A 10972-nucleotide genomic window follows, 5' to 3' on the forward strand; every position below is an offset into this window, starting at 1 on the left:
CTGTGGCCATCAGTGCAAGGTTTGCTTGCTCTCCTTCAGAGTCTGATTCTGATTCTGATTCAGAATCATCCCATGTTGCCATAAGACCTTTCTTCTTATGAAACTTCTTCTTGGGATTCTCCTTCTGAAGTTTTGGACATTCATTCTTGAAGTGTCCAGGCTCATTGCACTCATAGCAGACGACCTTCTTCTTGTCAGATCTTCTGCCACCAGAAGATTCTCCTCGTTCAAACTTCTTTGAACTTCTGAAGCTTTTGAACTTCTGAAGCTTTTGAACTTCCTTTGCTTGCTCTTCCAGAGTTGGTTTACCCTTCTGGAGATCATGGACAGTTCATCTTCTTCTTCTTATTCTGATTCTTCAGAATCTACTTCTTCAGCCTGAAAAGCGTTAGTGCATTTTTTAATATTAGATTTTAATGCAATAGACTTACCTTTCTTCTGAGGCTCATTTGCATCCAGCTCTATCTCATGGCTTCTCAAGGCACTGATTAGCTCTTCCAAAGAAACCTCATTCAGATTCTTTGCAATCTTGAATGCAGTCACCATTGGACCCCATCTTCTGGGTAAGCTTCTGATGATCTTCTTTACATGATCAGCCTTGGTGTAGCCTTTGTCCAGAACTCTTAATCCAGTAGTTAGCGTTTGAAATCTTGAGAACATCTTCTCAATATCTTCATCGTCCTCCATCTTGAAGGCTTCATATTTCTGGATTAGAGTAAGAGATTTGGTCTCCTTGACTTGAGCATTTCCTTCATGGATCATTTTCAATGACTCATATATATCATAGGCAGTTTCCCTGTTAGATATCTTCTCATACTCAGCATGAGAGATAGCATTCAGCAAAACAGTCCTACATTTATGATGATTTTTTAAAAGCTTCTTTTGATCATTATTCATTTCTTGTCTTGTAAGCCTTACGCCGGTAGCGTTCACTGGATGTTTGTAACCATCCACCAGAAGATCCCATAAGTCACCATCTAGACCAACGAAGTAACTTTCAAGTTTATCTTTCCAGTATTCAAAGTTTTCACCATCAAATACTGGCGGTCTAGTATAACCATTGTTACCATTTCCATTGTATTGCTCAGCTGAGCCAGATGTAGATGTAGATGAAGGTGGTGGAGTCTCAACCATCTTGACTTAATGTTTTTCTTTTCCTGAATCTTTTCTAAACACGGTTAAGTGCTTGCACCTTAGAACCGGCGCTCTGATGCCAATTGAAGGATAGAAAAACACTTAGAAAGGGGGGGGGGGGGTTGAATAAGTGTAGCTTTAAAACTTGTAAGATAAACACTATTTGCACAATGATTTTTATCCTGGTTCGTTGTTAACTAAACTACTCCAGTCCACCCCCTTGGAGTGATTTACCTCACCTGAGGATTTAATCCACTAATCACACGAGATTACAATGGTTTTCCACTTAGCCAACTGCTATGTCTTCTAGAGTATACTGATCAAAACTTGATCACTCTAGGAACAATCTACTTAGATACCTTCTAAGACTTTCTAGAGTATACTGATCAACAACCTGATCACTCTAGTTCTTTCAACTTAATATAAACAAATTCTAAGAGTTACAATGCTTCTTATAAAGCTTTTATCACAACTGTGATTTTTTCTTAAGTTTAAGCTTAAATCTCACTAAGATATTACAACAGCAATGTAGTGAGTTTGATGATGAAGTTTGAGAGCTTTTGAATTTGACAGCGTTTTTGCAAGTTGGTTCAGAGTTTGTAGTTCGTAAGTTGTAACCTTGCTTCTCATCAGAACTTCATATTTATAGGCACTTGAGAAGATGACCGTTGGGAGCATTTAATGCTTTGCGTAATCCGTACAGCATTGCATTTAATGTTTCACTCTTTTGTCAACTACCTCGAGCCTTGTTTTCGCTGTGTCTACTGACGTTGCCTTTAATAGCTTCTAACGTTCCTTTTGTCAGTCAGCGTATCCTGCCAGTCTAGTACTTGCTTCTGATCTGATGTTTGTGTAAACAACGTTTGAATGTCATCAGAGTCAAACAGCTTGGTGCAGAGCATCTTCTTGTCTTCTGACCTTGAAGTGCTTCTGAGCGTGATACCATGAGAACTTCAGTGCTTCTGCTTCTGATCTCAAGTTCTTCTGATGCTTCCATAGACCCATGTTCTGATTCTGCTTGACCATCTTCTGATTTCTTGCCAGACCATGTTCTGATGTTGCATGCTGAACCTTCTGAGTCAGTGCTTCTTGCGGTGATTTTGTGCATACTCTTTATATAATTCCTGAAATGGAAATTGCATAGTATTAGAGTACCACAGTATCTCATACAAAATTCATATGCTTGTTATCATCAAAACTAAGAATATTGATCAGAACAAATCTTGTTCTAACAGGTACACTTATTACTACTAGGGCAACTTTGACATTTAGCTCTAACTCATTGGAGTCTTCATCTTAACTTGTTCTGTTATCGACTGACATTATTATTCGATCATATGTGAAGTTATCATTTATGGGAATATGGTTCCATTTCAGGTATTTGAGTCTCAACAGGTGGTCAACCACCACATTTTTAGTCACATTCTTATTGTGGATTTCTAAATTGAATTCTTGTAACAAAAGATCCAGTGAAGTAGTCTATGCTTTGCATCCTTTTTGCTCAGTATGTATCGTATGACAACATGATTGATGAATATGATAATTTTGTCCATAACTAAAGAGAAACGAAATTTCTCTATTGCAAATACTACAATTATGATTTCCCTTTTGGTAGTGGCATAGTTTAGTTAGACTGCATCTAAAGTTTGGATGGCATGATATATCACATGTAATCTTTTATCTTTCCATTGTTCTAACACATCGCCTATAGCGTAGTCACTTGCATCACATATAATATCGAATGGTTGGTTCCAATTTGGTGGTTGCATGATAGGTGTAGAGTTTAGTTCACTTTTGAGAAGATTGAATGCTTCAAGGAATTTTTTGTCAAAGACAAACTCGATGTGTTTCATTAGGAGACTAGGCAAAGGTTTAGTGATTTTAGAGAAGTCATTGATAAATCATCGGTAAAATCCGGCATGTCCAAGAAAACTTCGGACTACCCTAACCGTTATGGGTGGCTGGAGGTTTTCTATTACCTCAATTTTAGCTTTGTCAATCTCAATTCCCCTTTCTGATACTATGTGTCTTAGGACTATGCCTTCTATAACTATGAAATGACATTTTTCCCAGTTTAATACGAGGTTAACTTGTACGCATCTCTTCAAAATTCTCTCCAAGTTAGCAAGGTAGTTTTTAAAAATGGATCCGTATACTGAGAAATCATCCATCAAAACTTCCATGATCTCGTTAAGGAAATTTGCAAATATTGGCATCATGCATCGTTGGAAAGTTACATGAGCGTTGCACAGTCTGAATGGCCTTTGCCGATAGGAAAATGTTCCATATGGACATGTGAAGGTTGTTTTCTCTTGGTCATCTAGGTGAATTGGAATTAGGAAGAATTCTGAATATCCATCTAAATAGCAGAAATAGTAGTGTCTAGCTAAATGTTCAAGCATTTGATCAATGAACGAAAGGGGAAACGATCCTTCCTAGTTACTTTGTTTAGCTTCCTATAGTCTATGCATATACGCCATCTGTTTTCTATATCTTTCGCAACCGATTCTCCTTTTTCATTTTGTACGACTATGACACCTCCTTTCTTAGGTACGACGTGTACAGGGCTATCCCATTTACTATCGGAGATTTGGTAAATCATTCTAGCATCGAGTAATTTTAACACTTCCCTCTTAACCACATCACTCATGATAGGGTTTTCCTTCTTTGGTGTTCTCTATAGGGTTTAGAATCTTCCTCCAACACAATCTGATACATGCATACATACTAACTTATCCCCTTTAGGTCATAGTTATTATAGCCTAGAGTTGTAGGGTATTTTATTAAGACATCTAAGAGTTAATTTGTTTCGTCACTATTTAGATTCACATTCACTATAACTGGACAGGTGAGTTCCTCATTAAGAAATTCACATCTCAGATTCTTAGATAATTCCTTAAGCTCTATCGATGGTTTCTTAGGACCGGGCATATGGTAAGGGGTAAATGTTAGAAATTCATGAAGGCTTTCACCCACATATGGTGGACTCACACTTTTGCCTGAGTCCAATAGTGCTTTATCAATAACATGACTTCCTAGAACACACAGTATAGAGAAGCTTCTAGGATCTGGCTGCTTCTTGGCTAATATGTTTTTCAGCAATTGCGTTGCATTCTAATGGTTTAGGATCGTCAAGCTTGCGCTTGTTTGTTGATGCATCCGCAAGTACACGGAAATATCAAAGTAATATAAAAGATAGTCGAACCCACATAGATCAATAGTCAATCCTATCGCTATCTACTACTGCTTTGTAAATCTAAGGCTATCAAAAAGGATTGTTAGTTGCAAAAGGAATTTTAATACAAGAAATAAAATTTGATTAAGAAAATACTGATAAAAGCGAGACTGGAATGTGGTTTCCAGCTTAACAAGTTTGAGAATAAATCATTTTCAGTAGAAATTAACAAGTTTAAAAACTCAATCTCACCCTCCCAGTCTAATTGATTAAAGCCACACTCCTAACCATGAGATTTTTCTATCGCTCGCCCATTTCAATTAGAAGTGTATTTTGAAAAATTATTAAGTCCTAACTGATGCTTAAAGCGCTCTCGCTGTATTTAGGATCAATGCCCAGCTTCCACTATTTGGTTCATTCCTTACCCTCTCAGTCTAATTGGACTAAATCTTAGTTGATTATCACTCTTGTGTTAAACCATTTTAATTAAGCTGGAAAATTAAAGCCAGAAAATTAATTTAAGAAATGAAATCACGCCAAATTAATATCGAGTCCCGTTGGAACGACGATCCTCACATCCCAGGCTGGAAATTCAACCGGACATAATTGAAATCAAATACATAATGGTATTTGAACAAAAATTGAACATGATATTTGTAGAATAAATTAGTTTAGCTTTAGCATGCAATATAACAAGTACATGCAAAATTAAGGTAAAGGCGCCAGCAACACTAATATACGGTAAAAGATAAACCAGGGATACCGAAAAATAACAACAGGAACAAATTAAATAACAATCGCAATATTTGAAATTAAGATGAATAAATGTGGTAAAATAAAAGCAATAGAAAACTTACGAGAAAATAAAGCGGTGCTGTAAAGTAAACACGGAAGAATTGGAACGGAGAAACTTCAGACATAAAATAACTTGATTTATTTAAAAGTTTGATCCAAGTTCAACAATATTCTGAATTTGATAACTTTACAAAGTAACTTTTATGCCTAAATCATACTAGAAAACTTGGACCCCTAAAACTAACTTCTAAGATTATACTTATAAAGTTCCAACTGGTGGAGAGTGCTTTAAAATTGTGTAAGAAGTAGTGGAGAAAATATTGGAAGTGGGAGAAACTGATTCAAACATTACTGCTAACTTTTCAGGTTTTGAAGTCCATGGCGGTCGCCATGGCTTAAAGCGTGGCTGGTGTGGAAGTTGGTGTAAATGGCGGTCGCCACCACCCCATGTCGGTCACCATGCACCAAAAACAACAATTCTTCATATTTTCTTCAATTCTTGCACTTCTTGTTAGTTTCTTGCACTAATGCTCTTTTTTGGCAATAACGTAAAATAAACAAATAGTATTGGCATAATAAAACATAAGGATAGAAAAACGATAATAAAACGAGCTTAAAGTAAAGTGAATCGAGTCGAAATATACTATATATTTTAATGTTATCAATTGTTAAGTTGTCTTTCGCGAATTTAACATACAATGGTATCTAAGTAATAGCTTCAGTGAAGGGAATTTCGACGTGGAGTTTTTTAGTTACCTTCACAAACTTCTTATATTGAGTTATGGGTGTTCGTGGTTCATGAACTGCATTGAACTGAACCAAATTAATAGTTCAATTCAATTTTTGAAAACCATTTTAATAAAAAACCAGTTAACTGATAAAACAGTTTCAATTCAGTTTTAAATTAGTTCAGAACCAGTTTGTGTTTATAAACTGGTTTATAATCAGTTGTTAGTTATAAACTAGTTTACGACCAATATATAATTAAGAACTAGATTTATTTTATAAAGTGTTGCAAAATTGTTTTTATATATAAACTAGATTTATTTTATAAAGTGTTTCAAAATTGTTTGTTTGTTATAACATGTAACCTGAATTTCAATTACGTTTTCCTTGGTTCCAGTTTGTGATTTTTTTTTTTTGTGTTAACCGACCGGTATCCGCGGGGGAAAGGGGCCCCACGTGACTAATCCGGACCCGGGCTCGGAGGCAACGGCACCGTGCCCCCAGGGCGTTTTTGACTCCAGCCGGGATCGAACCCGGGTACTAGCCGATTCCGTCCCTTTTTGGAGAAAGCTCATTTGCCAACTGAGCCAACCCTTTGATATTTGATAGATAATTTCGGATAAATTTTTTCTGACTACGGATCCACTTTTTTAAATGTAAGAGGCTTTTTTTTTTAACTTTTACTGGTTACTAATACTAAATTTTCTATATGAATAAACATTTTCTTGATTGTTGGTTTTAGTTATCATTAATTCAATTCAATAATTGATTATAGTTTTATAATTTTAAAAGAAAAATTAATTAATTATATTTTTGTTTTTCTTCCTATAACATTTATCGTATTTTATCATATCGGTGTGCAAGTAACTGAAATATTATAGCATTATTTTATTTTCAGAAAAAAAACAATTTATTTTAATATTTAGAGAAAGAAATTAACTATTTTATAATTTTTTGGACAAAAGTTTACAGTTTTTTTAAATAAAAATATCCTTTTAAACTTAATTTTCAAAAAAAAAATCTAAATTTTTTGACTAAAAAGTATTTTTGATGTTTTTAAAAACAGTTAGTTAAACAGTTTAAACTGGTTTATAACTTAAATTTGGTTAACTAGATTGTTTTTAATATATGGTTCAGTTCATTAACCATTTAAATGGTTCAAGTTTTTTGCAGTTCAATGCAATTCAGATTAGAAATATGGTTCAATTAACCATATTTTTGCACACCCCTATATTGAGTGTCTTGTTTGGTTTGTTTGAGCCTTTGCACATATGGAATTGGAGGTTTATAAGCAGGGGTGGTACATATGTTGGTTTCTCTTTGTTATCATTCACTGCTCCTTAATTTTTAATTTCTTCCTCTCTTTGTTTCTCTGATTCTAAAAGTTCCTCTACAACTTGTTTTTCGGTGTAGTCACAACATTTACTTTTGGTGGTTGTGGCTTGTTCTTTCTTGGAAAATTTCTATTCAACTTAGGATCAGAAGGTTCATCATATGTAGTTCCGCTTTGCTGTGAAATAACATTAGCATGGCCTTTATAGTTAGGTTGAGGTTATCTAGGGAATGATCTTCATGGGGTAGCCTGAGCAGCTTGTTGTTGCGCTACTTGAGAAAATTTTGTTTCCAGCATCTTGTTGTGGGTTACCACAAAATCGACTTTGTTGCCTAATTGTGCAATCAGCTCTTTATATAAATTTTTTTAATTAGGAATTCTTTATCTTGTTGAGTTTGAGCTAAAATGAAGCTTTCCTGATCTTTTCTAGGTTTTCTTTCTGAGGGGTAGCTTGAATAGGTTGTGTCGTTCTTTGTGCTTTGAAACCTGGGGGTCTCTGAGATGCAGTGTTTCGTGTAAAAGTAGAGTTATTATTCTTATAAGAGAAGTTTGGATGATTCCTCCATCCAGGGTTATAGGTGTTCGAATAAGGTTTTCCTTGGACATAATTGACTTGATCTAGGCTTGATTCATCTAGAAGACTGCACCTGACAGTGATATATCATGGGGTTCCATAGATTTTGCATCTGGGTTGTACTGCAGCTACGATAGTTGTAGGGTTAACGACTAAGCTTTCGACCTTTTATGCTAATGTGTCCATCTTGGCGATCATATGGTCTAGGCTTCTAATTTTGTACATACCTCCTTTTGTTTCTTTCTTCTATATTAATGCTTGTTCATTCCTCCATTGGTAATGGTTTGTGCCATGTCTTCTACGAGTGCGTATGAATCGGGATATGGTTTGTTCATTAGTGCACTGCTGGCGGCAACATCGATAGTCATCTTTGTGTTATATAGAAGCCCATTATAGAAGGTATGAATGATCAACCATTGTTCAAATCCGTGGTGTGGACAAGCCCTTAATAGCTCTTTGTATCTTTCCCATGTGTCAAAAAGGGATTCACCATCCTATTGAATGAATCTGGTTATTTGGTTTCACAGGACAATAGTCTTGCTTGGTGGAAAGTATCTAGTATTCTTCAGGTCATTCCAAGTAGTGATTTAATTCGCTAGGAGGGAGTCTAGCCATGATCTCACTCTGTCTCTGAGGGAAAAAGGGAATAAACGTAAACATACTGCCTCAGGAGGAATTCCATTGGATTTTACTGTGTCTGCAAGTTGAATGAACACTTTTAAATGCTGGTTTGGGTACTCTGATGAGAGACCAGCAAGCTGGTTTTGTTGCATGATTTGCAACAAAGAGGGTTTTAGTTCAAAGTTGTTAACTGGGATTGTAGGGTTAACAATACTTGAATGAGGTTCTTCATTAGAAGGTAAGGAAAAATCCTTGAGTGGCTTGCGGTCTTGTTCTTCGGCCATTGCTCTCCTGATTCGTTGGAGTACAGTCGTGCATGTGCGTATCTTTCTGGTTCAACTATTAGAGACAGTGTAACAACAGGTTTACGATATTTTACGTAATTAGTCTCCAACAGCGGTGCCAAAAACTTGATGGGTTACTTCTGCAAGTATACAAAGTGTATTAGAGTAATGTAAAAGGTTGTCGAACCCACAAAGACCTAATGGTCAATATATCATTTTCTATTTTTACGGTGTTTATCTAAGGCATTCGAAATGAGAATTGGAATAGGTAAAACAAAATAAAATAATAAACTTGAATTAATTCAGAAATGTAACACTCGAATGTGAATCTCATCAATCAATGGTACCCTTATTATTTTTATGTAAAACTAGCTATGAGACAATATTTTCTTCTTTGAAAAAGAATTAATTAAAAAGGAATCGTCACTCTCGCGTATTCGGAACCGAATTTTACTCTCTAATTTATACCTTCCACTCTCGCGTACCTGGCGCGCTTTGCGTTAAAGTAGCACAATCCTTTTTTAGAAATTAGATTTTTTTTACTTACTTAAAAAGTAGTTTTGATTGGAAAATTTGGCTTTAAAGGGTTCCCCGGTTCCGCTTGGGCAACCTGACTCTAAAATTATAAACGAGTCCGAAAATAGTTTTCAAACCACTTTTTGAAAATATCAAACTTTCCTAATTAATTAATAAAGTGCTCTCGCGGTATTTATTAACAAAAAATTTAACAATTTAATCTTAAGTATCAGACGACTTTAAATCTTACCCGACATATTTACGGTTCTACTCTCGTAGTAACCGATCAAATTAATCTTGAAAAATTGAGATAAGACCAAAACAGTCTCAAAATTAATTCTAAAGGAATAACAGACAAAGTATTGTCGAATCGAGAATCCTCACATTCCAGCACTATTAGATTAGCTGGACATATTCATGATAAACAATGAAGTAGTTGTTTTAAACTTAGAATTAAACATATTAGGAAAAAAAATTAAATCAAAACATGCAACTAATAAATTAAACTTTGAAAATAAAGTAAAGACAAGAACTTGCAATTGATTAAGAATAACGATTTAATTTTGAAAGTAAATTTTTGAGAAATAGATTTTGCGAAGGAAAACAACAAAGATGCATATAAATAAATGAACAATAGAATTAAACAATACTGATAATAAAAACTTCTCCGAATAAGTCTTGAATCTGGTACACAAATAATTGACGTAAATGCTTGCAACATTAACTGCTACAAAATAAACTGCTCCAAACTTAATACTAGAACAGCGCAATAACTCCCCGATGTGAAGAGATAAAGCTTTCAAAAAGGTAAATATATGGCCTAAATTGTGATAGGCTTGGATGCCTTCAAAATAAGTTTAAACATTTATTTATAGTGTTACAAAACCCTTGAAAATAAGTTTAAACATTTATTTATAGTGTTACAAAACCCTTGAAAATAAATTTAAACATTTATTTGTAGTATTAAAAAATCCTAGAAAATGAAGTCAAGGTTGCTGGATTCGTGTGAGAGAAAAAAGGGAGAAGTTGGTGACCAGTTCAAAGCAGTTGGATTTTTCTGGATTTCCCAGGTGTTACGAACGCCATACACCTCATGGTGAATGCCATGGGTTCAAAATGAGGGAAAAAGGTCTTTAGAGTTATTGGAATGTGGGTTTCATTAACCACGTCATGGCTACCTTTGTGGCGAACACCATACTAAGCACCATGAGTGCAAAACACCAACATAACATTAGAAATAAAAGTAAAATTATATGATAAAACATGCACGAGTCGAGTCAAATATGCGGTGTTTTTTGGTGTTATCACACTCTCTCTCTCTCTCTCTCTCTCTCTCTCTCTCTTACATTTAATATTTCGTAGAATATTGCATGCTTAGGTTTTCAATTCTTAGCATAGTTTATCGTTTATTCAATTGGTGACAAACCACTATGTAAAGTTAGGTTTTGTTAGAATTGGTACCTAATCGAGCTTTAGCGGTGATTAAATTCTCGAAAATTATAATCGTTAGAATCCGATCACAATAGAAATATCGCATAAGTCACATCTCGTGTAATATACACTCGTTCAATTATTCATTGTTAAATCATATGTGAGTTTTGTGAATTGTGTATTTGTTAACGCGATCAAATTCTAATAAAAGTGGAATCTTTCCATTTTCGCTTTAAACCTTCTGCACACATTTTTGAAAAAAAACCTCTAATAATCCATTTTGCAGAAACGGTCAAATTTTAGAATTGTTTTTAAAGGGTCTATTCACCTCATCTAAACCATTTCATTACTCCATATTCTCATATAATAGTATCAATGCCGAC

General features: G+C 34.9%; 1 non-coding gene across 1 annotated transcript; it reads left to right on the plus strand.

Moving 5' to 3' along the window:
* The first annotated feature begins 8160 nt into the window (after positions 1-8160).
* On the plus strand, positions 8161-8267 carry LOC131624289 (small nucleolar RNA R71). The gene has a single exon (XR_009290562.1). It is a non-coding gene; the product is annotated as a small nucleolar RNA R71 (small nucleolar RNA).
* Positions 8268-10972: the final 2705 nt, after the last annotated feature.

This window comes from Vicia villosa, unplaced genomic scaffold (assembly GCF_029867415.1).
Source record: "Vicia villosa cultivar HV-30 ecotype Madison, WI unplaced genomic scaffold, Vvil1.0 ctg.000113F_1_1, whole genome shotgun sequence".
In the NCBI taxonomy this organism is placed as follows: Eukaryota; Viridiplantae; Streptophyta; class Magnoliopsida; order Fabales; family Fabaceae; genus Vicia; species Vicia villosa.